Below are 27,667 nucleotides of genomic sequence, written 5' to 3'. Positions count from 1 at the left end.
GCTGTCCACCGGGGCCTGCCCCCACCCCAGCCCAAGCCCAAGAGCCTCGTGTTTCTTACAGACCGCCTCCAGGCAAGGCACGGAGGCACGGTTCAAATCCCAGCTCTGCCACTCACGAGCGGGGTGACCTTGGCCATGTTACTGGACAGCTCTCCTCCTGTGCAAAAGTGAGGGTCCTCTGTGATGACACGTGTACGGGGCCTGGCATCTACTAGGTTGATTCTGATACAGTCAATGCCTTTTCTCTTCCATCCCCTGCCGGTCACACAACAGGCAGGGTAATTGAGAACAAGGAGCGGGGAGACAGAGGAACGGGGTCTCCCGGTGCATCCAGCTATGGCGACATCATGGGGACCCAGGGGTCCAGTTCTGGGCCAATCCCTCTGTCCTCAGGGTGGCTCCTCCCAAGTGGCAGTGACTCGGAGCACAGGGAGGGGTTCGGTGCTGCTAAGAAGCCCTGACACAGAGTTGAATGATGCTTTGATATCACAGCGATTCGTATTTATGCAACAATGTGTGTGTTCAGCGTGCTGCTAAGTCCTTAAGCTGCCCAGTACCAGCCATAAAAGCCTCCATATATCACCCTGAATTCCCTTCCTGGGTAGTTTAAGAGAATGAGAGGTGACTTAATGGCAGTGTTTAAGGGTTATTATATATAAGTTAACGGCCAGATGCCCTTCCACGGCGGGCAGAGGGACACGGAAGGGGCTCCGGCAGGAGCACCAGAGACCCTCACTGGGGTTCAGAGCATGGATCGCATCTTCGCCCCGCCCCCGTCCCAAAGGCAGCATGGTGACCCCGCTGGACTCTCAAGCTCTCTGCCAGCCCTGGGAGACATTCTGGCCCACGATGCCGAGCGGGTGGGCCTCCCACCAGGAACGGGAGCTTCAGAAGGAGAGCAGATGTTCCTACAATACAAGGGATAAAGATGTTCGGCCAGCTTGGAGCAGGGAGAGCAAGGGTCGCGTAGAAGACCTGGCCCTGGGATCCGCAGGCAAACAAAATAATTCTGAGTGGTACCCGGGACCCCCACGGACGGTGAGAGCGTTCCCCGTGCCCCCGCCCAGCTCCTCCCGCCACGGGGAATGGAGGGAGCGGGGCCCTTCCTCTCCTGGGTATCAGCAGGGGTGGGGGGCAAAGGTGGGACCCAGCACGTGCTCCCCGCACCAGGTCACGAGGGTGGAGGTACAAAGTGAGCTTCCAGGCGGAAAGGAAGGGGTCCTTTTCGCCTAAGAAGGGAGCCGAACGGGGCACACCATAACCCCGCGCTTGCTTAACCAAATCCACTCTCCGTGGGGAAGGAGGGGATTCAGCACGACAGATGGTTATGGTTTGGGGCACTGGACCCTGACATGGGGACTGCTTTCCTGACAGTCACCCCTGTCTGAGACCCCTGATGCAACCGGCACGGGGGTGCACGGAGTGAACGCAAACACCCTGGGCTCTGAGCCGGGCTGCCCTACCTGTCCCCTAATTCGACGGTAGGCAACGATTTGATCTTTGTGTCAATTTCCCCCTTGGTCCAACAGGACCATTGTGACATCCACTCTGCAGGTTGGAAGCAAAAATCAGAGGAGATAAAGTGCCAGGCACTGGGATCCCGTCTCACGGTGTCGCTGAGCCACCTCTACTCCCCTGTGGTCCCTAGGACCAGTTCCGACCTTCCTGCCCAGGACTTTGGCCACCCCTTCCTCCAGGGATGACAGACACACCCTTCTCGGGTCCTCAGCGGCCGATGCCAGGCTGTGCCCTCCCTTGCGTTAGCTCAGCCGCAGCCGGGACACCGAGCCCCCATGCTGAGCACTGATGCGCAACTTAGACATTTGCTCGCTCACGTGGCTGCTTACTCAGCAAGCAAACTCCATCAAACACTCGTGGGGTCGGCTTGCTTCAGGAGGAGGGGGTTCTGTTTCCCCCAGAGACGCCCCCACTCCCATTGTTCTTCCCAGATCCCTCCCAGAGTGGAAGGAGACGCGACCCCTTAAGGGTGATCCCCACCTTCCTGCTTCCTGCTCGTGGGCATCCTGGGCCCTTCCCCTCGCACCTGCAGAAACCCTCCTCCACCTTCAAGGCTCAGATGTGACCCCTCACACCCCTGAATGCCTCCCTTCCCCATTTCAGCTTTGGAGAATAGTCGGGGCCCTGCCCAGGTATTCCAGCTGCCCTCCCCATGCGCCCCCTCCCAGACCAGGAGCCCCCGGTCACCCAGACACGCCCTTCCCCGTGCCCTGCATGTCCTGGCTGCTTCATCAACAGGGATTGTTCCTCAGAAAGGAAGTCACTACAGCTACAGCATATCGAACCTCCGTTATTGGGCCAGACACAGAGCTCCGTGTTTTATAGACATCACCTCATTTTATCCTCAGACCTGCCCTGCCAGCTGGCGATTAATAGCGTCATTTATGCAAGTGAGACCCTGAGACTCAGCAGAAGTGACTTGCCCAAGGTCACTCTGTCCCTGCAAAGCGCCAGGACTTCAGACCAGGTCAGAGTGACTCCCAAATCTGCCACACCCTTCTCCCTGGGCCACGCTCCCTGGGATGACAGATCAAGGGAACAGGCAAAGAGAACGCTCATTTTTCTGGATCAGTCCTGATGTCAGACACTCATAGTCAGGAGTTTGAGGAGGCTTTACAACACGGTAAGGGAAAATATACAAGGTCAGATATAAAGACAAACAGAAAAAAAATGGAGGACTGTTACGGGCTGAATGTTGTTCCCCCCAGAATTCATATTTGGGGAAACTCTTACCCCAAGTGCTCTAGAATGGGACTAATTTGGAGATGAAGTGATTAAGTTCATGTAGGGCCATTAGGGTGGGACCTAGTTCAATCTCACTGGTGTCCTTAGAAGAAAAGGAAAATGGGAACACAAGGGATACCAGGAATGTGTGTGCGCGGAGGAAAGACCCTGTGAAGGCACAGTGAGAAGGCGGCTATCTGCAAGCCAAGGAGAGGCCTCAGAAGAAATCGAAACTGCCCGCACCTTGAACTTGGACTTCTGGCCCCTAGAATTGTGGGAAAATAGATTTCTGTGTTGAGGCCGCCTCATCTGCAGTATTTTGTTATGGCAACCCAAGCAAACTAATACAGTCTCCTATTACGAATAATAGCCTTAATATATAAAGAGTTCCTAGAAATCAATAAGAAAAAGACCAACAAGCTAATGTTAAAAATGTTCAAAGAATATGGCAGGTATTCACAAGAGAAAGAAATACAAATGGCTCATAAACCTATGAAAAGGTGCTCAACCTCATTCATGATGAATTAAAACTGCAGTGAGATGCCATCCTTCTCTTATCAGGTGGACCTGATTTCCAAAGATCTGCTTAACACCCCTTTTGGCAAGACTGTGGGGGGGGGAGGATAAGGAGGGACTGTCCCACGTGGCTGGCAGGAGTCAAAACGTGCAAGCCTGTAGATGGCGACTTGGCAGTATTGAACGGAAAGAATGAAGGAAAGAAAAGGAAGAAAGGAAGGGAGGGAAGGAAGGAAGGAAAGAAAAAGAAGGGAAAAACTTGGGTCCTGGAGTCAGTCAAATCTGGGTTCAATCCCAGCCCTGCCGCGGTTTAACCTTGGGCAGTTGCTGACCCTGTCTATGCCTCAGTTCCCCATCTATAAAGGAACGGTGGCAGTATGTTCCACACAGATGGGGCTGGTATGGTTCCATCATTGTCACTGTCACGGTCCTTCTGTGTGCCATCACTGGGTATTCGTACCGGGGGGCTCCTCACTTCTTTTCACCTTCTTGGCTTGTTTTTCAGCACAGTGATTCCCCAAATCAGTATCTACGCTGAACTGATAAAAATAACGGCGATCGCTGTGCTTCCCTCTCCATATAAATGGACTTTCAGGAATCAGAAAACTTTTCTCGTGAGATCCTCAGCCCCGATTTGGGGTCCGGAAGTTACGATCTCCACGCTTAACCCCAGGAAGCGCCCCCAGCCTCGCCTCGGGTGATGAAGTCAATTAGGACCTTGGTGAACACTTTGATTCCTTCCCCCTCTCCACGCTCCCCCCCCCCCAAAGGGGCAGTGGCTGGTGAGGTTACAGTTCCCCACAGCAAAGCTGGCGGCCCTCAACACAGACGCAAAGTGGATGGAAGGCAGGGGGGCTGGTCTCAGGAGCCTTGCCTCCCGCTGGGGCAACTGAGGCCAGTGTACGTGACCTGTGCAGGTTTGTCCAGAGCGAGGGTTCACATAAAAGGATCTCCTCTCCATTGCCAAGGAGATGATGCTCTAACAGAGACCCATCTACCCTCCCACACACCCAGCTACACCTCCCCCGCCCCCGCATCCTCGTCCTCACGCATCCCCTTTGTAACTCATCCCCCATCATCCACCAGCCCAGGTGCCAGACCTCCCCGCCCCCCGGGGCCAGCAACACCAGCAACACGCTAACAGCCACGATTTTCGGAGCATTTACCGCCTACCTGGCACTTTTCTTTCCTTTCCTCCTTTATTTATTTATCGTTTTGCAACAACCCTACAAGGTTCGTCGTACTATCCTCGTTTCACAGTTTGGGAAGCAGGCTTGGAGACCTAGAGCGGTCTTGTCCAAGGTCAGCAGGTAGTCACCAGCAAGCTCAGAGCTCGGGCGGCACCCGGCCTCTGCTGCGATGCCGCCCGGCCCCCTGGAGACGGACCTCTTCAGCTCAGAAGTCACCCCAGAGTGACAGCCTCCCCACGTCCACTTCGTGCACGCCCACTTTCCAGTTACCACGCCGACAGGCCCCTCCCCCAGCGGGACACCATCAGAGGTCCTCTCGAGCCCTCACCTTCACTGCCTTGGCCACCCCAAGTCCAAAGCCTGTTCCATAGCCCTCCCGCCTCCTGGATCCCACTTTGTGCCGTCATTCCTGGGGCGTGCCCCGCGTCCACCAGCCTCGTCTATAGGGTCGTACCCTCAGACCGCTAAAGCCTCTGTAATACAGGGAAGGGAACACACATGTACCGAGTGCGTCACCGAGTACTATGCTAGGTCCTTATTATACATTAATAAATCCTGTAAGACGGGTCTGATGACTCTCCTTCTACAGCTGAGAAAATCGAGGTTCAGAGAGGTTAAGTGACATACCCAAGGCCACACAGCACTCAGACGGGAGGCTGGGATTGAACCCCACGCCTGCTTCATCTGCTTGGCCCTGAAGTCTCTGTGCCTTTGGCCGCATCGCTTCGCCTCTGGCCGCGAGTGTTTAATGAATCTTTGGCCACTTTGCACAAGGACAGAGCCCGTTCCCACCCCCGCATTAGATGGCTGTAGTGCGGGTTGGGAGCACATCTGTCCGGCATCTGCTTTCCTTTCAAACAAATGCTTTCTTTTAACGCCCATTTCATGGCTTTTCTAGCCGTTAAAAACCCTGGCAGGCCTCTCAGCCAGGGGACTCCTGAGGGGCTCAGCCTCGTTTGTTCTCCTGTCACCGGCGGGGCATCTGGAACAAGTGTTTGCAACGCGAGCAGCTGCCTTGGCTTCTGCCTGATAAGCCCCAGGAAGGCGGGCTGCGAGGAAGGTGTATACGGCTCTTGGGGACTCGGGTAGGACCATGGAGCAGGCGCCCGCAGGCGCAGAGGAGAGATTCATCACTGCACCACCTCAGACACGCTGCCTCAGTTTCCTTATCTGCCGATTACCGCCTGCTGCCCACGGACGGCGTTCAGTGCATGTTGGCTGTCCCTCCCTCCTGACGCTTCGGAGGGCCCCGGGGACTGGGGGTGGGAAACGGAGGGCAGAGGTGGTGGGAGCAGAGCCAGAACCCGAGGCTTTGCGCCCACCATCACTGCCTGCTGTCCAGCTGGGTGCAGGGGGCGCAGGAGGGCACGGCCACCTCCCAGCCAGCCAGCACAGTCGGCTGCCAGGAACGGCCACCTGAGCCCGGTGAACCTCACACCTGGCACTTTACAGTTTAGGAGACTGCATGGTGACTGCTTTTGCGGTCTTCGCGAGGGTTCCGTGCGAGTGTCTATAGGAGGGGACTCTGATCCTGGATAGAACGAGGGAGCCAGAGTTCGCAACGGGAAAGCGACTCACTTTGTTCCCTCTAAGCCACAGGAGCTCACCGAACATCAGGCACTTCCTGGGCAGTTAGTTCCTTATTTAAACGTCCCCAGACCCCGTGAGTATGTGCCACGGGACTCCCACCTCATCAACAGACACATTATGACGTGGGGAGGGAAACAGGCAAGGTCACCGGGCTAGCACGTGACAGAGCCAGGTAGGTGTGCCCTGAGTTGAACACCTGTGCTTCTCCCCAGGAAGCTGCACCCAGGAGAGCAAGCCCAGACTCCTAGGAATTAAGTAAGCATTCTCTGTCTCTCTGTCTCTGTCTGTCTGTCTGTCTGTCTCTCTCTGTGTTGTGCGAGATCTAATCACGATAACACCTCTCATTTATTGATCACCTACTATGTCCTGAGGATTGGAAATGCTTCACGTCATTTATTCTTTCAACACAGCCCGCAAAGTAGGTTTAGCCCATTTTACAGATTAGCCTGTTGAGGCTCAGAAAGACTACAGAGCTGGCTAGGTCTCAAAGCCGGTTTCAAATGCCAGTGTCTCCTTCCAAGGAGACTATTCCTTGTCTTACAAGGGACCTAGTCTCCAGTTCTCCTTGTTGATAACACTTCTGAAGCCAGTTCAGCAGAATTCCCAGTGAGAAGAGATTCCTTTTCCCCGCTGAGCCCTGCCCTTCTCAATTCTCACTCACACTCCGCCCAGCCTAGAGGATCCGTAAGTGCTTCCGAATTTGTCGCCTGGAGACTTGGGACCATGTCAGGAGTCAGATGCTCAAAGCGGAGGGAGGTTAGAGATGAGGCAGAGGGAGCCCACAGAGATGACACAGCACAGTATTTCATCCGCTCCCTGTTTAGAGTCCTGCATGGCTCCCTAGTGCCTGCCCTCTCCAGATTCCCAAGGGTACCCTGCCTTGGGACACCCTCAGCAGACAGATCCAGCCTGAACCGGGCCCAATTTGCTGCTCATTCTTTCATTGGGCAAAATTTGCCTTGGACCAGCAGAGGGTCCCAGAGCCACACTGGACACCAGGCCACAGGGGGAACAAACAGAGCAGCCTGTACTCCACGGAGCTCACACCTGGATGGTGGATGAAAACGTGCAGTGACAGCACCACGTGACAGACACTACGATGTACGTGGCAGGGGGCAGGCAGAGAGGCCATCAGACCCAAGAGTTCTCCAGTAACCCAGGGCAGGGACCCTCAACCAGGTCCCAGCACCCCCCTAACTTGGGCAGCGCCCATGTCCCAACGCGCCTCACACCCCACACTTCCCTCTCCTCCAGGTTCCACCCGGGCTGTCCCCTCTCCATCTCTTGATGGTTCAGGATCTCCACCCTTCTGAAAAACCTCTTCTAACCGCACCACTTTGCAGGTTTCCCACTGCCCCTCATCCATACTCTTCGGCACTTGGCCAAGGCTCAGAGAGGGAAGAAGTGAACAGTGGGGATCGAGGCTTGAGCCCCAGGGCCCTGCAAAAGGCAGAAGGGGCGTGGAGGGGGGTGGGGGAGAGAGGACAAGCCTCCAGTAGAATTCCAAAGGCAGAGACAGAGGGATGGCCGGCATGACCCCTGCACAAGGACAAGGCAGGAAGGCTCCCAGAGGCACATCCCTGGGATGGGTCAGCAGACACCTGGGCCCGGGTGGGTGGGCAGCCGGGGCTCAGACATCCCATCAGAAGGATATTAACAAGCCGTCCATCCAATTAGGAGCCAGTAATTAAAATTCATCTTCCTTCCTACTGCACAGTATTAAACCACAAACACTTCATTATATGCCTCTTACCTCGCCGATCTGCATAAATGGGAAGAAACACTTACCAGCGGCAACGCTAATTAATGCCCAGGGTGAGCTGTGGTTTAGCGGCCCGTTGGCAGCTTCTGCTTGGGCCGAGAGCGAGTCACGGGCAGAGGGTCCTCGGGCTGGGGGGAGGTGGGGGACAGGGCACAGGCGGAGACACTGAGGGACTTCCGACATACCCCTGCCTTCAGGGAGCTCTCAGTCGGATGCAGGAGGCACCCAGCTTACCCTTAGGAAGATCTCGGTCTGCTGAGAAAGCAATGACCCCACACTAGGATATGCCCCGTCCGGCGGAGAAGACGGGGTCCTGCCTTTGGAGAGTCCCAGGCTGACTGGAGAGGCACAGCCTCTGCCCTCAGGAAACTTCTAATCTAATGGCAGAGACGGAGTTCCCGCTGCGAGCAAATGCCTGTTCTATGGAGGAGACCCAGCTCTTTCCCTAGGGAGCCTAGGTCGGCTGGGGGAAACATCCCTACCCTGGAAGATCCATCCATCCAAGAGGCAACCTGAGCAAGTGGGAAAATCACGGGGTGTGGAGGCCGACAAAGCGAACACGTGACCCTGGGAAAGTTACTTAACTTCTTTCAATCGCAATGTACTCATCTGCAAAATAGGCACTTAGCATCCCATTCTCGGCTGGGCCCCCGGGGGAGGAAGAGGAAGAAGGGACTGGCAGGCAGCGTCCCTGAAGGTGAGCCTCAGTGTTGAGTACCAGGCCTGCCGAGAGACAGGAAGCCAGGGCGCACACACGCCAAGACGACGGGAGACCACGGAGGGGGGTGAGTCCCCCTGCCCGCGGAGTGCCCGGCTTGGGGGCTGCCCAGCAAGGCCCTGGCGCCCTGGAAGGACAACGAGAGCTCACCGCCCGAGCTCACTGTGCAGAGGACTCACCGCGACCAGGTTCCTGCTCAGCCCAGGCCAGGAGACAGCCAGCCAGGCAGTGCCAGAGCTCCCGAGACCAGGCTAGAACCTTCCACACCCCAGAAAGCCCTTGAGGGGCAGAGAAGGCTGGAGTGCTGGGGAGTTCCGGGCTAGGAAGGCACAGCCCGAAAGCCAGGAAGGTCTTTTTGAATCTGAATGTTGTTCTGGGCACACCCTCTCCAAGGCCTCAGCCCCGCCCACCCAGCCCCTCCTAGCCCCACACCCGCTGTCCCTCACACCAATGACTGTGGCCTCCTGGCCATGCTGTGCTTCCCCTCGGAGATGAGAACCCTGCAGCCGGCTAGTCGCTAGTCAGGGAGGCCAGAGCGGCTTGAGGTCCGCCTTCAACCTCCCTTTTTGACACCTCGTTTCTGAGCTTGCACATTACGTTAGGGAGAAGGACCCAGGATGCAGCAGACCTCCCTCAGCATCTTCATTACAGGGGGTCCTGGGGCGGGGGCGGGGGTGGCCTTGCTCTTGTCTTCCCCCAAGAAACAGCACTCAGGCTTGGAGCCTGGTGGGCCTGGATTTAAATCCCAGCTCCGCCCCCCCACCATGGGCTGTGCATCCTTAAGCAAGTTACTCACACTCTCTGAAAGTGTTTCCTCCTGGGCAGAGAGGAGGGGACGGGACGCAGAAAGCAGGAAGCGGGGTCAGGTGCGAACAGCGCTTAGCCAGCAGTGAGCGTTCAGCCCACCCAGTCTTCTTGCCAACCCGGCTGCCGCCTCTTAAAGGTCGGTGAGAAAGAAACCACCTTTTCTCCCCACCCAGGCAGAATGGTCCCTGGCGGTGCACGGAGCCCGGCCCCTCCCGCCAGGGTGGCAGCCGGCCTGCCCACTTACCCGGATTAGTTCCCAGCTGGGTAACTATTTACACAGGCTGCCAGGTCAGTGGTACATCGTAATTATATATTATATGTATTAATACTTCACCTTTCACCAGCACGGCATCTGGGCCCGTCAAAACATGAACCAACATTAATCAATTAAGCTTCCAGCCTCCCCGACCGACTGTGGTTATTAGCTTCTCTTTCCTCCCGGAGGGGGCTGGGAGCAGGGCTCACCCAAGGTTACGGCCCGGCCCTGGCTTGCCCCGCTCCGGCCCGCCCCCCCCCCCCCCCGCCACACTCCAGGCTGCACCCCGGGCTGCTCATCGGCCCCCAGGCCGGTCAGTCTTTCCTGATTTCAGGGTTGCTAGGATGACCTGTGTGTCCCTGTCCCTTGCTTTTTGGGGTGGAGCTAAGTCCCTCCGTGAGGGACCCTAGCTCTTCAAAGAGCCTGTATCCTACAGGCCCTGTGCCCTTCCCCCTTTGGGGGCCCAGCAGAATCGCCCTTGAAGTGGGGGGGGGGCGAGCTGGCCCGGGGCGGGTCTGCTTTCTCCCTCTGTGCTACAGTTGCTGCCGCATGAATCCTGAAGTGCCAAGCTCATGGCACACGGACGCCAGGCAACCGTACAGAGCAGGTAGGTCCTGTTATCCCCATTTTAGAGATGCGGGAGCAGAGGCCTCGAGGGGCTAACGGTCCACCCAAGGTCACAGGACCCCAACGTGGCAGAGCCGGGACTGAAACTCTGATCACTCCTGGGGCAGCTCCCATGTGCGAGTGAGGGTCTCTCCGGGCCGAACCCTGTGCTGGGTGCTGGGGTAAGGGGTCAGCTCCGTCCTCCAGGGGTCCCGCGGTCGTGAGGAGGCAGACGACAAAGATAAGGGATGAAATCCAGGCACAGGCAACGTGCCGTGGGACCAGGGAGCAGAGGGAAGGGAGGAGGGAGGCAGAGCAACGGCTTCTGGGCTAGAACTTGAAGGATGTGGTTAAGGTGGGGTGCATTCCAGGCAGGAACACTTGAGCTCAGCCCCTTAGGCCCAAAGAAAATGCCTCTCCCCTCCTCGGTGCTCACTTCTCTTCCTCTTCTCCCATCCCCTTTCCTCTCTTCTTTTCTGTCCTCTCCCTTCCTTAGGGGAGGGACTCCTGGAGACCCCCGAGACCGGTTGGAATATGCAAAGGTCCTGGAGGGCTGCCTGGAAGAAGGGTAAATCTAGCGGCAAAGGTCCTGGAGAGTTGCCTGGAGGAAGGGTAAATCTAACGGCAAAGGTCCTGGAGGGCTGCCTGGAGGAAGAGTAAATCTAGCAGTCCTGATCTCTTGGCTCTAACAGCCTCAGCTGGGACCTGCAGGGGGCATCTGCCCGACCCCTGCCCACCACCAGCCCCTCACAGCTGGCCCTCCCTGGGGACAAAGTCCCTCTCTCAGCTCTCCCTAGAAGGGAGGCATTCTCAGCACCAGGTGCATCATGGTCAGAAATGCATGTACGTTCTCTCAGGGCAGGACCCAGCACAGAGTCAGGGAGGTGACAGGGCTGACCCTAGCCTCCCCCGTCCAGGTATTAAGGTCCGAGAAGAGAAGCCTGTGTGGCCGCTAGCTTCCCTCTTCTGCTTTCCTCCATCCCTGAGCAGAATCTGAGGAAGCTGCGGGTGTGGGGGCCTTGAATGGGAAGGTATTTGCGGGAGAGGGAGGTTTGAGCAAAGACATAAAGTGGAAGTTGGGGCTGGCAGGCCTTGAGGGCAACGGTGTGCTCAGGGTAAGGGAGAAAAGCACAAGGTCGGATGCCATCAAAGTCCACCGGAAGGAGAGCCCAGGCCGGGAGGCAAAAGCAGATGGTTATCAGGCAGGAGATATGACTGAGAGAATCAGGCCAGGGGAGAGGCATTAGGGAGTGGTGGGGACTGGGGTGAAACGGGGAATGTGTGCTCAGAGGGTGGGAACAGTGACCTGAAAGCCGTCGGACCTAGGAACCGATGGGGACTACAGTTCATTCACCACACGGCGGTGGAAGGGCCTCCCCTTCTCTGGGCCTCAGTATCCCCATCTGTTAGATGAACACACAGGCCTGATGCTATGTGAGGGCTGCTGACCTATCAGTAGCCAATGAAACGGGATAAACGCTGGCTCCCTGGGTAAATGGGGGGTTACACAGACACCGCGTGGGGTGGCAGAAACCGGACCTCGCGCCCTAGCCTCCCCTCTGCCAGCCGCCATCCCCTGGTCACCCCTAGCTGCACCACCCTAGAAGCCTGCTTCACCTCCCTGACCCTCATCTGCGAAAAGAGGACCGGACACGAGGCACTGAGGATTAGAGAAGGCAGCGTGCACGCAGTACCTGACTCAGAGGCAACACTGCCCCATCCATCCCTCCCCGTGGACCTTGTGCACGATGGTGGCCATTTCCCTGGTAGCCGTGCCCTGTTCCTTCCTCCCCCAAGCGAGCCCGGCCACCAGGGCCTGGTGGAGCGAGGGCAGTGTGTCCAGCCCCAGGCTGGGGACTTTGATTTGCGGGGACCGGGCCACGGAGGCCGGAGCTGCCTGGAGTCCACCCCATCCCTCCGGCTGGGCCTCTCCTGCCGAGGGAAGGCGGGAAGGCGTGCTGTCGGCAGGCGGTCGTGGACGGACAGCTCGAGGGAACGAAACCATCGATAACCGTGACGTGGTCTGTTTCAAAGCCAAAGCAGCACCCGGGGACGGTCCCCACCATTCTCCCGGCCTCCTCACCACTGGCCGCCTCTCCAAGCCAGCACGGCACGATGGGAGCAAACTTCACCATTCCCCTCTCCCTCCAGGGCCACACGGCCCTACTACTGCCACTTCTGGGGGAGGGGGCCTTATGCCCCCCGGGGGCTCTCACCCAGGACCCCCAGACTCAGCGCTGTCACGTTGCTGGAGGTAACATCGCAGCTATCGGGGCACGTCTGCCCCGTGCTACCTCGAAGCTATGGGACGGAGCCGTGCTGGGTTCTTGCGTTGAGTGATCTCTTTAATCCTCACCTTAGCCCCGTAAGACACATCCTGGGGTGGCTGGGCCCATTGCGGTTTGGGTCTGTGCAGGTGCACACAGCCGCTAACTGGCCGAGTGACACTGCAGCGGACCCCATTAAAGGCTCCCGCACGGGGGTCTTGGGAGCTGTCCTTGGTGGGTTCTGAGGGGATGCTTAATGAGCAGAACAGCACCTCCGTGTCCCCTGCGTGGCCCAAAGCCAAAACACACGATGATGGAAGCCAAGTCTGAAATCTACGCCAGAGAAACACCGGCAACGACTCGTGACACTTTGCTGGGTCCCAACCAGCCTGCCGGGCTCATTCGAGCAAGATGGCCTTCAGACATCACCTCCAGCCTGCAAAGCTACAGATGCTCGGCCTCACTCTCCAAAGGTGGAGACTGAGGTCCAGGGAGGCCAAGCAACTCACTCAGGCTCACACAGCATCTAAAAGGCCAAAGTGGACTGTGAGCTCCAGACCGTTTCGAACGGCATCCGTGGCATCTGCTTTCTAGACACCCTCTGCTCAAACATCACCTCCCCAGCGGAGCTGTTGCGACCCCGCCCGGAGCCCCTGAATTTTACCCCCACCCCCCCCCCCCCCACCCCCCCCGCCGATGCAAAGTCTGTTTGCTCCAGTAGAGTTCAGCTCTGGGAGGGCCAGGCAACAGTGGGCGAATGCAGAGCCGGTCCTCAAACCAAATCTGTGGGATGATCGAGTAAATCCACTCATTCATTCATTCGACAAGCACGTGATGAGCACCTATTATGTGCCGGGCCCAGGCCCAGGCACTGAGGATAGAAGCATGCACAAAAAAATCCTTGCCCTCCCTGACCCTACACCCTAGGGGGAAAGACAGATAATACAACAGCGAACAGGTACGTGGGTGGGAAATGTCACGTAGAGACAAGGTGAGAAAGAACAATAAAGCAGGTCAAGGAGACAGGAGTGATGAGCAGGGTGACCATACATCCCGGGGTAGCTGGGCCGACTGTGGTTTAAGACCTGTGTCCGGCGGATAACCATTAGTGACCCCTTGCACCTTAACACTGTCCCGTCTGGATGGCAAATTTCTACGGCCACCCTTGTGATAGGAAACACTATCAGGCTATCTTTGATTAGGTCGTGGGGCAGAAATGGCTCGTGTCCACCAGGATCCAGACAGAAGTGTTTCCCAGCCGCCCTGCAGTTAAGGAGAGCGGGTGATTGGGTTATGGTCAACGGAAAGAAGTCCTGAGCATCGTGTGTCACTTCCAGGTCCTTTCTGTAGGAAAGACCTTCCAGGTCTTTCTCCTGAGTCTGCAGCCGGCTGAATGCAAAGCATCTGGTGGGGAGCCCCAGGAGGCCTGGGGTGACGGGGCGGGTGGGGGGAGACAGAGACACAAAACAGAAGAGCCTGGGATCCCTGAACCACTGTTCAGAGGTGAGTCATTCAGGGGAGCCTCTGAGTAAACCTCTGAGTAGGTATAAATGCTCTTGACTTTGCCTGAGCAAGAAATACACTTCCTGAGTTAGGTCACTGGAGTTTGGAAGTTTTTTATTACAGCAGTTGGCATTAATTACCCTGACAATTATAAGCCATCAGTGAAGGCCTCTCAGAGGACAGAACATGGGAACAGAGATCTCAGGGAAGTGAGGGACTGCATAGCATGCGCAAAGGCCCTGGGGACTCAGAAGCCCCAGTGACGCACAGTGCTGAGTCTCATCCTTCACCGTCTGGCCACATTGCTTGGATTATACACCCTGCCCACAAATTTGTCTTCGCCGGCATGAACCGGGACAGGCACCGCCCCTGCTTTGTCCCCTGCAGGTTCAAGGTGGAGGGGCTGATGTGGTAGCAGCTGCGAGGGGGCTTTGAGGGCAGGCGGCTCTTGCCTCAGCCAGCAGACCAGACGCTCTCCATTTTGAATGGCCCAGAATGTACTGGCATCGTGACTCCACATGTTCAGACCATGTGGAGGTGACACCTGCCCCAGGAAGATGTTGCTGGCCCCGGTGGGATGGACTAGATCACCCGGCCGACTCTGAACTCAGGGATGTCAGCCCCCTGGGAAGTGCTAAGACATCAACTGTGACCCTTCTGGAATCCAGGGAGAAGGGAAGGCCCAAATGGTTGTGCACCGCCTGGTTCTGAACTAGGTACTTGTGCACCTGTCCCCACCCAGCCTCCCACACAAGTCTGCAAGGAGGCCGGCATTCCTGTCCCCACACTGCCTCAAACGCCCGGAGCTAAAACGGAATCCTGGGACAATTATCTCCAGCGCTGGGCACAGTGGCTGGTGCCCAGCAGAAACCCAGCTTTAAGCCACCTTAAGTATCTCGAGATTTCCCCCCACGCCCCGGTGCCGGGTGTTATAAATGCACTACCTCTAATCTTCCCAATCTCCCATACGGCAGCCATTATCCTCCTTTTCCAGATGAAGAAACTGAGGCTCAGAGAGGCCCATGTTCAGACTGAGTGGCAGCGGGGGGACTCTACCCCCAGATCAACCTGGGTCCACAGCCTACATTCTTGCCACTGAGTAACGGACACGCGTATCGCTACGGGCATTTCCCATCTTACAGGTGAGGAACGGAAGGGGAGCATGACTTACCCAAGGTCACACAGCCAGAAAATGATGGAGCCAGGATGGGGAGATGGGAAAATGAAGCCAGGTTCTCAGCAGAACCCTCACAAAGACACCCAAGATCTCCATGACCCGCCCACATCATTAGGGCAAGCTGTGGGGGCTGGCCTACCACCGAGAGCCCACGGTGCGTGGACTCAGCTATTTAGCTGAGTGACGCTGGGGAGGCAGGTCTGTCCCTGGGCACCCAGCCAAGGCGGGGGAGGCAGGATATATCGCCCCTTATTACTAGCAACATTAGCTCCCTGATTCGCGGGCACTCACGGTATTGACGCTAATGATTAGCACAGCAATGAGCCTGAGCCTCCGGACCGTGCCGGAATGCCCACCCCCTCCCTCTGTGCGTGTCAGCCTTGCCTGGCAAGGCCCGCTCGAGTCTGTCCCTCGCCCTGAGGCCTTAGGGACCGTCCCACGCCCCGTGGTCTCCCCTGAACCCCAAGTGCTCCCCACTATGTCCACACACCTCCCCGACAGGCTCACTGGTCCTCAGCACCGACCGGCACAGGGGCTGTGCCATAGACCGGGCACACGGGTGCGGGCGCCCGTGGGTGGTACACAGCTGGCCGGGCTGGGGGCCCAGGTGAGGCGGGGTGCAGGGGTGCTTCAGGGAGCGCACAGACCCCTGAACCCTCTCCACGCGCACGGCCCGTCGTGGGTCCCCGGGATGCTGAGCGTGTGTCTTGTTGCTGTAAGAGCTCATGGGCACGTGGTTCAGGCATTGGGTTTACGCGCTGGCTTTTTTTAATGGGCGTAAAACATTAACTCGTTTGCACAGGGGCAGACGGGCCACTCTGTACTTGAATAGAAACCACCTCACTCACTCAAGGATAAAACGTTCATTCTTCAAATGATACAGGCTTGTTTTTCTCTACTTCTTCGTGCATGTCCCTATTCCTCCTAAGCAATGAAATAAGCTGGAATATGAGATTTCTTGCTCACTGTGGCCTGCACAGCTTCACCCGACCGACCACCGCTGTGTACCTTCTCCGTGTCAGACCTTGTGCCAAGCACCGGGGACGCAGGGCGGGGAACGGGGATCGGGAGTCCTGCCCTGATGCGGCTTATACTCAGGTGTGGTCACAGCCAGGATTCCAGAGCTAGACTGCCTTCGAATCCCACTTTGAGCACTAACTAGCTGTGTGGCCTTGGGCAAGTTACTTAACCTCTCTGGGCTCCAGTGTCCTCATCTGTAAAATGGATATACTAATAGTACCTCTCTCACAGAGCTGTTGTGAATTTAAAACGAGTCAGGTGTATAAATGCCTAGAACAGTCCTGGTACGTAGGAGGGAGAACATTTTCAATAATAATAATAAACTCTCCGGGGAATCAGATGATCAACAACAGACAAATGACCAAGCAAAACACTAATGATAGCAAAAAGCACCCTAAAGGATGGCCCAGATGTGTCCATAGAGGAAGAAAGTGGGAGAGAAAGAGAGGGACAGAGGGAGAGAGAGAGAGAGAGAAGGCATTTTGGTGGGGTGGCCGGGGAGGACATCTCCTAGGTCTTTTTACTGAAATTGAGCCCTGCAGAAAGGGAAGGAAGCAGCCGTGGGAAGATCCTGCTACAAGTGATCCAAGCGGAGGGAAGTGCAAGTTCAAAGGCCTGCAGGCTGGAAAGCTCCTAGCCCGTGGAGAAGAAAGCGGGGGGCCAGAGTGGCCTGAACAACGTCAACATACAGGAGGGGGAGACAAGGTGAGGTCAGAGAGGGCGGCCACAGCTGGAGGAGGCAGGGTAAGGAGTGGGATTTGGCTTCAAGTACAATGACGAGCCTTGAAGGGTTTTAAGCCTGGAAGCAATCTGATCTGATTTACATTTTAATAACATCTCTCTGGACACCAGAGGAGCTGAGCGCTGGAGGGTGAGGGGGGGCAGCCACGGAGACCAGCTGGGGAGGCCGCGGCAGGTGCAGACCCATGGTGGCCTGGACCAGGGGTACCAGCCACAGTGCACAGAAGCACCCAGACTCGGGATGCGCTGGGGGAAGCGTGGCCAGGACTTGGTCTCTGGCCGGACCGGGAGAATGAGAGAAAGAGAGGAATCAAGGCTGACTCCATTTTCTTCGTTGTTGTTGTCTTGACATTTTTAGGAGACACACATTTTATTTCTGACCCTGCCATGAACTCGCTCTGTGATCTCGAGCATGTCACCTAACCTCTCTGAGCCTTGCTTTGCTCATTTATTAATTAGGGGTGATGTTATCTGGGCCCTTACAGGGCTTGCTATGAGGATCAATCAAGATTAAGGCACAGAGATGCAAAGGCTCTGAACAGAGAAGCAGAGGAGGGGGTTTGGGGGTGGCGGGCAGGGATGTTGGGCCGGATTCCGGTCTCACCTGGGACCCTCGGTGGCTCTGACTTTGGCCAGAAACCAGTTCTAGGTCCCTCGCCCAGCAAAGGAGGCTGAAACGGAATGATCTTCTAGCTTAGAGGACCCACCCCGGCCTGGCCCCAAAGCAGGACTTCTACCCTGCGGGTACGGGGAGGTGGCAGGGGTGTGGCTGGGCTGGTGGGGGGCGGGGGGGCAGCCTGGCCCTTCACGGCTGCCATAGCCCTTCCTTGCCTTGGAGCCAAGCTCTCTGGAGGGACTCTGCCAAGGTCACTTGCCAAAAAAGAGGGAGGGGCAGTCTCCAAACCTGGGATCTGTCTTCCCTCACCGTTTACCGGCCACTGGGAAATGATGGAGGGTGAGGAGGAACTATCATTTATCATACAGACCCCCTCTGCCCAGTATGGCTCCCAATCCTTAAACACTCTCCTGTCCATTAGATGGGGGTCTAAATGGGATCAGAGAACGCGAGAAATGGCCCAAGGTCACACAGCAAAGCCAGGTTCCGCTCCAAGCCCTTGCTTTGTCTACCGCCCCAGCAGCAGCCACACACATCTGCACTAAAAGTCCAAGCTGGGCTTCTGTATCTTTCTGCCCGGGTGGGCTTGGGCAAGAGACAGAACACTACCTGCAAATATTTACTGAAGGGACAAACAAAGGAGTGGCTGAAGTCCTTCCCACTTCTGCACCCGCCCCCCCAACAGAGCCTTGACCTTGGCAGGGGAGCCCAAGGGCAGCCAGCAGGGGGATTTATCTAACCTCCGTCCTCAGGCTAGCGAGTGCCCCTGCAGATTATGAACGTGCTATGTTCTCTGCCCTGAGAAGCCGACATGAGAGATGCCATTTCATTAGGCCCTCCCCACCCCTCTGTTTGGATTCCAAAACATCTACATAAATTATAGCCCCAATATTTATTGCTTCTGGGTTGTGCTGGCAAGAACGTGTGTGCACTCCGTGTCCTGGCGGAGCGAAGGTCACCCCTAGGACTCTCTCCCTGCCTCAGTCCCTGTCCTGGGACCCAGGGCCTGCTGGGGCAGCAGGGAACCGGAGGCTCAAGGGGACTGTGGCGGGGGGGTGGGGGGTGCTGGGGCACTCAGGGCACCGGGGAGGGAGGGAGGCGGGGTTTATGGTGGCTTTTCACATGGTTGGTTTTACCATTAACTTTGAATGCCTTTGTGGGTCTATAAAGTTCCCCATGGTGGTTTATAGGGAGTATGAATCGACAAAATTGGTGGCAAAAACAGGGTAATGGGCGGCTTTCAGACACTCACACGAGGGTCAAGGAACAAAGGCAAAGAGGCAGCATCTTGCCACAAAAACCATTCCAATGATAACTTAAAAGAAAAATTCACATAAATTCCTTTATGTTCTCGCCCCCAAATCCCGTGCCTCCGGGCACAGAAATGGCCAGCAGGATAATCACCCCAGAGTTAATGGTGGTCATCTCTGAGTGCTGGTATTTTCTTTTCTGTGCCTTTCTAAATGCTCCAAATTATTTCCAGCTTTCGGGTATTACTTTTGTAATGGGAGGAAAAAAGTGGTCTTTAAAAGTCAGATAATCCAATGCAGCAGGAAGGAAGGTTTTCTCAGGCACCCACGATTCACTCACAGTAATAACCCATCCCTGGGGCTCCTATTCGGGCACCTCATTTTGTTCGCAACACGATTCTCCAGCTTGAAAGATGGGGAAACCGAGGCACGGAGATAGAAACGTCTTACTCAAGGTCACACAGAAAAAGGGGCCCAACGGGAACCAGCACCCTTCCCCTCCCAGCACAGCCTTCACCCTTCTCTGTCCAGGCTCCCTGCTGGCCCAGGGGCAGGAGGTTGCAGCTGGCAATCCTCAGATGGGGGGAGGGGCTTTCACTTTGGAGGGCCCCTGGCATTCTCCCTGGGTGGTCCGAGAGGCTGTTTAGCAGAGGTTTCTCTGGTCAGACTCGTGACTCTGGTCACCTAGAACCTGGTGGTGTCTTCAGGGGTATGGGGGACGGGATCTAGATGCTTCCAGAAGGTTCCAGACCCAGGCTAAGCCAGGTTAGGTTTGAGCAGAGGCAGACGCTGGGTGTGGAAGGAAAAGGGGGTCAGATGCCCTCAGGGATGGGGAGTGGCACAAAATCAGCTGCTTCAGTGAAGGCAGCTTAGGCAGGGAGGAAATGGGGAGCAGCCCCACCTCTGGGCAGGGCCTGGCTGGAGGAGGGTGCAGAGGAGGTGTGGCCTGTGAATTGACCGGGGAAGACTGGAACCCCCAGTCAATTCAGGCTTCCTGGGGGTCCCGGTCCTCCCCAGTCAGTTCAGGCTTCCTGGGATGTTGCCCTGTCCCAGGGAAGGGGTGTGACGTAGACCCTGGGCTGGGGGACACAGACCTCCTCGTATCCAGCCCCCTTTCCTCTGCATGCGTTCTCCCAGAGACAGCCATGTGAAAACATCACGGACCGGACACAGAATGGACATTCACGTTCTCTTTAGATTGAAATGTGGTAAGGTGCTGGAGGGTTGACTCTACCTTCAGAGGGTTCCCACTCTGATGTGGGGAGACAGAACCCCTGACATCATAAGTCTTAGTCTGATGGGGGAGAGACAGTCCTCCCTGGGGAGACACAGACCTCCCTGGGGAGGTCCTGAGTCTGATGGGAGAGATACAACCCTTTCCTGGGGAGGTCCCGAGTCTGATGGGGGAGACACAGCCCTCCCTGGGGAGACACAGCCCTTCCAGAAGAGGTCCTAAGTCTGATGGGAGAGATACAACCCTTCCCCGGGAGGTCCCGAGTCTGATGGGGGAGACGTGTCCCTCTACCATTTGAGAACTTCCAGTCTAACAGAGAAGACCCTTATCCAGAAAAGAGATCTTTAATGTAGACACAGAAATGCAGGCACAGGCCCACCGGAGTATCTGTTTTACTGAGTTCCCGAGGGACTCAAAACCCAGAAAGAGGGAAAGGCACAAAGAGCATCCAGGAAGGCCTCCCTGAGAAGGCGATTTCTCCGGCCCCTGAAAGTCCAACCCGGCTCTTCCAGGCTCTCTGGTGATGGCAGCTAACAAGACTGGCTCCCTGTCCCCCAAGGAATTCACCATGTGGAGGAGGAGGGTGCTGGACACTAACAAGGAGAGCAGGGATTGGACACCCATGTAATGGGTACAGGCCAGGTTAGGAGTTTGGACCTGACGCCTGGGCACTGGGGAGCCATGGAAAGTTTTAAGCAGGGGGGAGAGCGATCAGATTTGTGATTTGAAAAGATCAGCTGGGCTGCCAGGAGGAGGAGGGCATGGGGAGGAGTAGAGAGGCAGGAGACTCAGGGACTGGCCCGAGGGCCTGGCGGTGGGGGACGCTGGACAGAAGTCCTGAAGCTCTGCCCCCTGAGCCCCACCTGACAGAGGGGTGATGAGGTTCCATGACTGCGTCTGCACAGCTGCCTGGCTGGACTCAAGGACACGGGCCCAGGGTCCCCCTCTGTGGATGCCTATTGGTCTATGGGAGCCCTCACAGCTGGACAAGGATATCCCAGGGTCCCCCAGATCGGGAGAGCCAGAGAAACATCAGACCACAGCCTCTGGTTCCCGCATCCAAATCCTCAGGTCCTGATTGGAGCCTTCAGCTGCCAAGGCCACGGGCCACCCCTGCCTGCTGGGCCCTCCATCTGGTTGGGCATTTGTCCCACTGGTTAGTAAAGGCTTCAGACCGGGCCGTGCAGGGGTCAGGCCGAGGCCTGAACTGACCCATCTGGGAGAACAGCTAATAAGCCCCCCCATTTGCATATATGCAAACAAGGCTCCACCGTCGACAGAGCAATTAGCATTGCCTACTGCCTGGCCAGGCCACCAGGGTTGGCCGCAGTGCCTGGGATCTGATCTGTCGGGCTCGGAGCCTGGCTTCTTCTCAGCTGAGGCCTGGCTGGGTGGATAGGTGATCAAGTCCCAGAAAGGGCCTGATGCTCCCCTCCAGAGGGCAAATGAGCCTGTGCAGGGCCTTCTGGAGAGGGGCAGGGAGGGCCCAAGGCTCTTGGCCTCTTATCTTTTATTTTGGACACAGGGAGAAGGCCATCTTGGGACTGAACATGAGATGTGCAACCATCCCAGCTTTGACTCGGAGAAGCTTGAGTTCTAATCCTCACTCTATACCATTTGCTGCTGTGTAACTCTGGCTAAGTTAACTGACCTCTCTGGGCCTCAGCAGTTTCATTTGTAAAATGGAAGCCATGCCTCCCGCCAGGCTCATGAGAGGAGTAAAAGCGTCCTCAGAGGGGTGCCTGGGTGGCTCAGTCGGTTAAGCACCCAACTCTTGATCCCCGCTCAGGTCACGATCTCACCGTTTGTGAGTTCAAGCCCCACATCGGGCTCTGCGCTGACATTGCAGAGAGCCTGCTGGGGATTCCCTCTCTCTCTCTCTGTCTCTCTGTCTCTCTCTGCCCCTCCCCGGCTCATGCTCACTCTCTCTCAAAATAAATAAATAAATAAACATTTAAAAAAACCAGTCCTTGGAGGGGAAGTGCTATAGGTATAGAATCGTTGCTCATTAAAGGGCATCCCCTTGTCACCAGAACAAGAAGCATTATACTTGGTTCTCTCCAGCGTCTCCTCCCCTCACTCCGCTGGGTTTTGTTTCGCTCGTCTCTGATCTCGACAGTGTTTTAAATTGTGCGTAAAGCATAGTTCTACCCCGACGCCTTAGGAAACTGCCCCTGAGGCTGGCTGGGGGCGTGTCCCCATTTCACAGATTAAGACACTGAGGCCCAGAGAGGTGAAGCAACTTGCCCGAAGTCATCCGGCAGCTTGGCAGCAGGAAGGGGCATTCGGTCTCCAGGCCCCTCCCTCTCTGCCCTTTCTGGCCACGGCGGCTGGCGGGGAGCCGCGGCACCCACCCTGCCCCTCTGTGCCCCGTCCTCCCTGCCGCCTCTCTCGCACCTCTCAGGCCGTCATCCTGCCCCACGTTCCCTGTTCCAGGCCCTCTTGTCGCTGCGTATGCCATTCTGCATATGCCTGCGGAGGACGTGGCGACGGCCAGTCCCGCCCAACCAGAGAGCGGGAAGTTACTCCTCGTGTCCGACTGCAATTTCTCTTGCTGTAAAACCAACTTGTATCCTTTTTTTTTTTTTTTTTTATCTTGGGCAGATGGGGGAAACTTTGGCTCAGCATCCCCCTCATTAAATAGCCATTGTTATCATCAAAATAGATATCATCAAAATGAAACAAAGCAGGCCTCAAAGCTTTCAGCTCCCTCTCTGCCTGTCTCTCTCTCTCCGGCTTCCTCACCAGGGGACGCCCTGACCTTAAAGTCCTTGATCCTTCCTCCCCAAAGCCGGTTCTCATCATCCTGGATGTTCGTCTTTTCTCCGAGGTCCCGCTGCCCCAGCATCCTGTCCCTCATGGTGACCCCAGGAGGTGGTGGGGAGGGGGGAAGCGGGGGGAGAGGAGCTGAGGGTCCGGAGTCCTTCCCGTGTGGGCTGGAAGCCACCGTCCCTCCGTGTCTGCTGGGTCCCTAGTCTGTGCAGACACGTGTCAAGGGCTGCGAGGAGCAGACAGTGTGTGAGACACATGCACACATGCCCACCTTCCTTCCCCAAAGGACCACGGAGCGAGGACGTGTGGTCTCTGGCCTCGAAGAATGGATGGCGAGAAGGGACAGTCCGCAGAGGATTATAATCCCGGGTGTAAACGCCAGGAAGGGAGGACGCCTGTGGGAGCACAGAGTAGGGAATCCCCTCCCCGGGCAAGTGTAAATAAAAGGGAGGTCAAGGACCTCTGAACGGAATCCGGAGGCACACCCTGGCCAGGTCAGGAGGAAGGGAAAGGCAGAGCAGGCAGGGGGAACAGCAGGAGCAAAGGCACAGAGACGAGACGAGACGGCAGCACGCGGCGTGTCTGATGAACTCATTACAGGGGCGTTCGCCCAACGGCACGGGCACACACAGGTTCTGTTCTGTGTTTTACGAAGACTCACGGAATTCCCTCAGCCGCCCTAAAGGTAGGTACAACGATGGCTTGGTTTGGGGTCCCCCAGAGGCAGACTCAGAAAACAGTTCAAGTGCAGGTGGCTCCTTTGGGAGGTGACCCAGGAAAGGCCAGTGAGAGGAGGCAGCCAAGGGTGGGTGTCTCATCACGCCGGCCCCCGGCCACTGTGGGCGCCTAGAGCTCCATCCTGCTGGGGATCTCTGGGAGCCGGCATAGAAGATGCATGTGCCACGTCCACCCGAGAGCAAGGACGTGGGGCATCGACCCTGTCCTGATGCCTCCTGTCCATCCTGGGTCGAGGGCGGCTTTCGGGGACACCGGCTCTCTGCACTTCTGGCCTGCCCTGTGCCCAGACCAAGGGTGCGCCTCCCAGGCAGAGGATCCCTGTTCACAGTGAACAGAACTTGGCTCTCCGGGAGGGGGCGTGGCTGCTACCATATTAGCCCCACCTCATACAGGAGGAACCTGAGGCCCGGAGCATGCAGGTAACCAGGGCCGGGTGACAAGCCAGCACACTGTGGGGCTCAAACCCAGGGCCTGCAACCCTAAGCATGGAGCCACGATGCCCAAGAGCTGTCTACTCCTGACAGGAGGCACAGAAGGCCAAGACTGCTGGAAGGAGAGGGGGTGAGGTTCCTTGCCTAGGGAGCCCTGAGATGTTCCAGGCCCTAGGGAGGGGCTGGGCAACCCCAATGACCTCAGTCAGTGAGGCCCAGACAGGGGCTCTCTGGAGCCCTACGTTCTGAGGCTGAGTTAGGCTTTCTTTCCTTCGGTTCAATGGCCACGTTTTCCCAGCCCAAACTAGAATTTCTTGTTAGACATGGTTTCCCCGTGGAGAAGGAAGAGTGTATTTATTTATGCAAAAAGTCTTACAAAGGTTTAAACGTTAGCATGCATTTGATTCTATATTTCACAAATTGTCTTTATTGAAAAGAATTTAAAAAAAAGTACTTGCAACTGGGGCCATCCCGGAGAATCTAGAAAATACAGTTTCTGTACCCTGGAGGGACAAGACTGGGACCACACAGAGAGGTGCCAAGGTCAACGGTTATGGACGTGGGTTTGTAGTCCCAGCCAGGACCGATCACACGACAGGTGCTTCTCAAGTGCTTGATGATGAAGTGTCTGGGTCTGAATGTTACCCTCCCACAGATTCTGTGAGGGGCCCTCACTGTGCCTCAGTTTCCTCACCTGTCAGTCCTACAGTCCACGGAAAGGGGATTTAGGTGCCATAATTCAGAAAAAGCCTTTAGCAGGAGGCTGGCTCATAATAAGTGCTCAGTTAACAGCGGTGGCAGGAGCAGGAACACACTAATGGGGTGAGGAAGTGGATGCTGGGCTGGCATCCTGGGCATCCCCACTGCAGAGGAGACCCCACCATGGCCGTACTGGGCCCACATGTGTACACCAGAGCAACAACGCCCCAAAGAGATGTTCATTCAATGAGGGAAGGGAACTGGTGGATAAATACCCCAGCTTCCACATTTGTAGGCGGGGCGGGGGGGCGGGTCGATCCTGAGGTACGTGCTGCACAGCTTCTCGGCCGGCCTGGCTGCATCTTGTACCGTCTCCCTTCCTTTTCTTGTCTCACTCCTTTCCTCCCTCGCTGGTGTTTCCTGAGGTCGCTCCCAAATAAACTACGTGCACCCGAATCCTTGCCTCAGGCTCTGCCTTGATGGGAACCCCCAAAGCAAATGATACAGCCCCCAGCACTAAATACCTGAGAAGTGCACGACACGCAATACCGCCCTTGTTCCCGCTTATTTCTCAGGCCGTCGGGGGATTGAGTGCGATAAACAGCAGGACAAAGATGAGGAATAGAAGAAAGCGAGGCCACATGTCCTGGGAGGGATTATTATATTTCCGCGGTGAGATAAGGGTCTTAAAGCTCACTGATTCTGCAGCCAGCGTGTGGGGCTCAGGCACAGTCTCTACTTCTATTAATCCCCGCTTGGCCCTGCCTGTCACTTAGGGCCCCATTCTCCTCAGCCTCAACCCTGGCGCAGAGGAACGCTTCCCCGAAACAGATCTAAGCGCATCAACCTCGCTGCGGGACAAAGAGGCCCTTCCACGCTGGGGACCCGGGGGCTTCATTCAAGGCTGAGCCCTGCCACTTACCTGTAGCAGGTCCCTCCCTGCCCTGCGCTAAACCTCCCCAACCTGAAAACGTGGGGACAAGAGAGCCTCAGAACAAGGGGGAAGAGCCAGGAGCTAGACTGCTGGAGAAGGAATCCCAGCTTCGTCACTCACTCGCTGTGTGGCTTCAAGTCGGTGACTCACCCCCTCTGTGCCTCGGCTCCCTCATTTACAAAATGGGGAAAATAAAAGAGCCTAACTCAGGGGCTTTTGAATGCAGGTTAAACACCTTAATATTTATAAGGCGTTTACAAGAATGCCCGGCACACGGTACGTACTATGTAAATATTTGTTAAATAAACACCTATACTGTTTACCCCAAAGAGTTGTGGTGGAATCACAAGATGATAAATATGTGAAAATCTCTTGTACATGGTAGAAATCCACACAAATATCTCATAGTTATGAATTCTCTTTCTATCTCCATTTCCCCAAAGGGGCTTCCCTCCGTGGGCTTTGTAGTGCAGAACACAAGAGAAGGGACTTTGAAGTCCCCCGGCGGCAGGTAGGAGATACGGTGCTGTCCCCTCAGCCGCCGTGGGACCTGGAGCACGTGGCCTCACACCTCAGAGCCTCAGTTTCTGCCTCTGGGGTAATAATGGCATCCATCTCTTAGGGTCAGGTGAACATGATGGGGAAGACAGGGAAGGGAGCCACCTGCCCCAGGGTCTGCCCCCAAGGGGCCCGGGCAGCGCGACCTTCCTTCCCCAGATCCCCGAAGGAAGTCACTTGGCATCTCTGGGGTTCAGCTCCTCCAGCCCGAGACGCCAGTTCACAGGCTGGTGGGAGCATGGGTGAGACTGGTGCACGTGAGAGTTTGAGCCCAGGCCTGGGGGACGGCATATGTTCAGTGACAGCCCCGCTTTCCTCCAGGAAAATCGGTTGATCAATCTAAATCACCGAGAATCCCCTAATCTCCCAGGCATGGCCGTGGAGCTCTGTGTAGGATTTCTCCGCCTCGCCGTGATGGACTGAGGCCCTGTCGGAACTGAGCTGTCTAGCTGAGCGGGCTGGTGGGGAGAGGGCCGGTGCAGAGCTCAGTCTTGCTGAACACGGTCCCGGGGGAGGACCGGACTCGGGTGCCTGGAAGTTTCAGGAGCTGTGGGTCCATCCTGAAGGTGTGGGTGCCGGAGAGGCCTTCGGGGTCAGGGGCAAGTGAGGAGCGGAGGCCAGCACCCACGTCCGTCCTCCACGGCCGAGAGAAGCCCAGAGATGTTTGTCAAAAGGCCTGGCCTGGCCTAATGTGTTTGCCTAAACGCTTATGTCCCAGATAAGAGGCCCGGGAGATGTGCAGATAGTGCCCGTGAGTAATTAACCCTCCCCCTTGGGACCCGAGCTGGCGTCAGAGTCAGACCTATGGAAGAACCGGACCAGAAGGGAGGTCTGGAAGCTTCTGAGGTCCTGTCTACAGGAACCAGAACATCCCTCTCCAGTCAAAGGGAGTTTGAGATGAGTGCCCCATCCCCCACCTTGCAGATGGGAAAATGAGGCCCAGAGAGGGCCGGGTACCCCAGAGTGGAACCAAGTCTCTAGGCTGTCAGCATAAAAGGCAACTCCCCAGAAGATGTGTAGTGGAAAAGCTACAGGTGGGAGTTAAGAGAGCCACAGGTGGGAGAGGAATCTCCTTCCATCATTCATTCATTCGTTCACTCATTCGCTCATTATTCAACAAAGAGCATCTGGCGGGACGCTGTCCTAGGTGCTAAAACCTCTCCCACTAGTTGGTAGATGCTGGAAGGTAATGGACCACACCTGTCCCGCTCGCTGGCCTCTCCCCGAAGCCCAGAATGTAATAAGAGCTTAACAAAGGTCTCCCAGATATGGGATTTATCACACTTAACACTCACCCGCAAAGAAAAGAAATTCTTATTCTCATTTTACAGTGAGGAAAGTGAGGCTCTGAGAGGTAAAGGGACAGGTCCGTGTGGTCATTATGAATTCATTCATCAAGAAATAAATCCTGGCTGTGCACCTACAATGATGAGCAAGCAGACCAGGCCCTTCAGGGGCTCCCAGCCCAGCAGAGGAGTGGGCTGTGGTCAAACAGCCAATACCCTGACCTGACCGTGTGCGAGTACAAAGTGAGATGGGG

The 27,667-nt window shown here is 56.4% G+C and overlaps 1 protein-coding gene across 1 annotated transcript in view; it reads right to left on the bottom strand.

Moving 5' to 3' along the window:
- IGSF21 (immunoglobin superfamily member 21) overlaps positions 1 to 27,667 on the bottom strand; it is a 242,998-nt gene that overhangs the window by 181,251 nt on the left and 34,080 nt on the right. The gene's annotated exons all lie outside the window — the stretch shown is intronic.

This window comes from Lynx canadensis, chromosome C1 (genome assembly GCF_007474595.2).
Source record: "Lynx canadensis isolate LIC74 chromosome C1, mLynCan4.pri.v2, whole genome shotgun sequence".
Taxonomy (NCBI): domain Eukaryota; kingdom Metazoa; phylum Chordata; class Mammalia; order Carnivora; family Felidae; genus Lynx; species Lynx canadensis.
The sequence above is the reverse complement of the archived record's forward strand: the minus strand, read 5'-3'. Positions and strand labels throughout refer to the sequence as shown.